Source organism: Anabrus simplex, chromosome X, assembly GCF_040414725.1.
Source record: "Anabrus simplex isolate iqAnaSimp1 chromosome X, ASM4041472v1, whole genome shotgun sequence".
NCBI classification, from domain to species: Eukaryota; Metazoa; Arthropoda; class Insecta; order Orthoptera; family Tettigoniidae; genus Anabrus; species Anabrus simplex.
In genome coordinates, this window is record NC_090279.1 from 93,851,521 (window position 1) to 93,855,726 (window position 4,206).

A 4,206-nucleotide genomic window follows, 5' to 3' on the forward strand; every position below is an offset into this window, starting at 1 on the left:
CCTTACGAGTTCTGATAGTGGTATCTTTAGCTCTGGCTTGCTATTTATTTCATTGACTTGAGTTGGAAGAAAGTCCCGCATGCTGAAAGCAGCCAGCTTCTTGGTCGACTCGATGACCTCTGAGAACCTTTGCCGTCATGTTCCGATAACCGAGAGGAGGTTTACCACGTAAAAAACTCACTGTGCGAGCCTGTAACAAAAACTACGAATAATGAGCAGATTTTAACAAAACTCTTTCATTTTGTGACTAGAAAAGTTACATTTAGTCTATATTAAGTTAATAATTAGTTTAACATTAGGTTTGATTCGATTAGTAGCAAAATATGCGCGGCTCTTTAAACTGTGTAGGACTGAACACTCGGTGTCGGCATTCTTTCCTAAATTTACAACTTTGTGGCTTTGTTAGTGAGTTCTCGAGCTCGGCTCACAATATTTGTACCCTAAACCAGCAGCGTCTTTGGCTGTGAAGTAAGATGTAGGTACGAGGGCGACCGAGAAGTTTGATTTGTGAAACATTGACAGGAAGAGGTGCAAGTGTAATTTAGTAGCGAATATTCCACGCAAAATCTTCGATTACCGCTGCCATTTTTACCACCTACATTTACCTCAAAAACCAACTGAACAAATCCTGCGAGTCTTAAGATATGTCCGATCATCCTGCTTCTTCTTCTTCTGATCAAATTTTGTTCAATCGTCCTTCTCTCGGCTATCCGATTCAGTATCCCTTTATTCTTGAGTCAATCTATCCAACTCATCTTCTATAGCACCACATTTCAAAAGCTTCTATTCTCCTTCTTTATCGTCCATGTTTCACTTCCATACAATACCATGCTCCATAATTCCTATATTATTGTTAGAAGTAGGACTTCCTTGCTTGCGCTAGTCTGCTCCTTACTTATTCCTTTCCTAATCTACGCTCCATTCCTTTGTACATCTTGTACTCCTCCAAGACTCTGTCCATACCATTCACCAATTTCTCCAGATTCAGATAAAACATCATCGGCTAACCTCAGAGTTATTACTTCTTCTTCTAGGATAGCGATTTATTTCCCAAATTCCTCTTCTGTTTCCTTTATTGTCTGCTCTATGTAGACATTGAAAAGGAGACGGGACGAACTGCAGCCTTTCCTGACTCTTTTCTGGATTGCTGCTTATTTTTTTCACAGCCTACGATTCCTATCTGTACAGACTGCTTTTTGTACAGATCGTAGAATCATTCTTGGTATCCGTACGCGATCAGCTTCAGAATATCGAATAACTTGGTCCAATCAACATTAACGATTTTTTTCTACATCTGCTAATGACTTGCACGTCCTCTAAGATCATAAGTGCTATCTCTACTACAGTGGTAACACAAAACAAGGCACAAACAGAGTTTAAAGGGGAAGGAAAGAGCAAACTACACAAAATAAGAAATCACTACACACTCAGAAAATCAGTAGCTGGCATTACGCGTATCTCCAACAAAAACATGTACGTATGTAAATATCACTAGGGCCAACTAGTGGACAACAAACCGGGAAGATGAAAAATGCTGGGAACCTACCAAAGACATGGACATGGCTTAGATTGCGGATTCTGAAATAAATCGCCGTGATCCTTAGATTTGAAAAATATTATTTACAAAATAATTGTACAAATACATTCCAAATACAATTCCAAGTTACGAGCTATAAGTTAAGTGATATACATAGCTTAGAGGTTCTTTGATAATACTTTCGTAGCAGTGTAAATTCAAATTTCAGATCAACTATACATCTAGTTACCAATGCAGTTGTACAATGCAATATACAGTGAAGTGAAACAGGTTCTCCAAAATCTAGCGTACCTCAAGTGATACAGAACTACCAGAGGCAAACCCCAAGGGAAATAATATTAAACTACAACCTACATATCTTAGTGGAGGAAGAAATGGGAATGCCTCCGAAAGGAACAGGTAAGCCCAGCTGAAATACTAAGGCGTCATAGGTAACTAATTTGGCGAATCTAGGCGAGGTTAGGGCAAACTCCTGTATGAAAAGCAAATCGGAACATTACGGAAATTTAAGCAGGAACGGAATTCAAGAGTGTTTACCCGAGGAGAGTGCCATCCCAGGAACCGGGCGACGTCAACCAGATAGGCTGCTCACAGACAGATAGACCAAGACCGACAGAATTCAGAATACCGAATTTTTTCGAACACTGCCTCGCTCTCTATATATAGGAAATTCCGGCCTTGGAGCAGCCAATCAGCATGCACGAGTTCCCTATCGCCACCTAGACTCACCAATCACAACCTTACTTTCGGTCGCAAACTTTGACTAACATTCTAGAATACGCCTGATCGCTAATGTCGTATTTCCAGAACAGTCGGAAATATTTTCTAGAATACATTACCCACAAAACAGCACACCCTGTTCCATAATTCATGTAACTTTCTGGATCCTTTCAGGAAATGTAGAACAGAATTCTACTATTTACAAATGCACATGTGACCAATCTTACACAGTACAGGTTAGGTCATAATAAATAAAATATCATATTGTACTTCACAAATAAAGTCTTAAAAACACTTTCCACTTGCACTACATAGTTCACTTGTGACAATAAGTAAAGTCTGGATTGCTTCAGATGTTCCTACAACTCTTTTGAAGCCAAACTGATGTTCTGCCAACTCAGGTTCAACTTGTCTTTCCATTCTTCAGTAAATAATACGTGTTAACCTTTTGCAGGCGTGGGATACTGAACTAATGGTGCGGTAGTTTTAACACTTGTAAGCATCTGGTATAACAATATTCTGTATAAAATCGAATGGCACTTCCCCTGTATCATACATCTCCACCTTCTCCTATGGCAGAGGATGTCATCAGTTCCAGGTGCCTTGTTCCTATTTAGAACTCGCAGAGTTCTGTCCAGTCCTGACCTCAAAACTGCGTCTCCCATTTCACCAGCATCAACAGCTTCTTCTTCTGCTTGATACAATTATTCAGTTCCCGCATCTTTCTGCCCTGTCTTATTTACCCAGAAGTGGTCACGAGCTGAGTTCGTTCTTCCTTAGCTATCCTGCACTTTATATCTTCTTCGTTCTTTAATCGCTTGCATTCTTTTCTTCCCTCCTCAGTTTTTGTGTTCTTGTTCATCAATCAGGTCGAATATCTCTGATTCTTACTTGATCTTAACTTCCTTCCTAAATTATTTTAAGCTGACCTACTGATCTTCTCCTTCACGACTGTCCATTCTTCCTCTTCAGCCTTGTTATGAACGAAATCTGACTGAATCTGAGCGTTATTAGACGCGATGCTCATTCTGTTACTCGTATCCTTAATTTTCTAGATACGTCATCCACCTATCCAAGGTATGTTTCGAGGTTCATAGTATTTCAAAATCCCGGAATGGACTGGGGGTATATTGGAAAGCGAAATAGTGATTTAACTCTCCCACATTGTATACAAGACTTACCTGACTGGCAATCGACCAAAGAGGAAAAATGTTTAGAAATTTATTTCCATTAAGGCGGGCAGATTTCAATTAAGTATGGTTGTGTATATTTTGTGGGAGTGCAAAATCACGGTCTCGATTTCGTATAAACCCGCAGTGAATTCAGTGATTTAGAAACAATATGTTTGGTTCTATAACATTTTCTCCTAACTCCCACATTTATGGGTTAAATTGAGTCCGAAAATTTGAATAGGGGGAAATTTGGGTACATTTTTACGCTTTGCATAATTTTTTGTGTACTGATGTATAAGCTAGACTGATGAAATTTGGTTCACATATGGCCTTTAATCGTGCCAATGTGCGCACCAAACTTGATGACTCTATCCTCCTTATAAGTGTGTCAAACAGTGAAATGTACAGCAAAAATAACCATATTTACGAACAATCCAGAAATACAGCCAAATCTAATGTATAAGGGAGAGAGATACGACAAAAAGTCATAGGAACAAAGTTGTAGATCACTCCAAATTGTGCGGAGTTCGTGCCATCCGTTTTGTGATACGACTTATTGTTTAGCCAGCAAATAGCTCAAAAGAATGTCTGCACAGTCATTAAAATTGCGTCCACATTTCGATATTTTGGGGGGTAAAACGTGAAAATTTTTAACATCTTGGATTTTTTCCATCGGTTACAGGCTAAAAGCTATAATTTCGCCAAATTTAAATATCCTAGCTCGTCAGGCAGATTGTGCCGCGACCTTGATTTTTGGGGGGAAGGGGAAATTTAGGA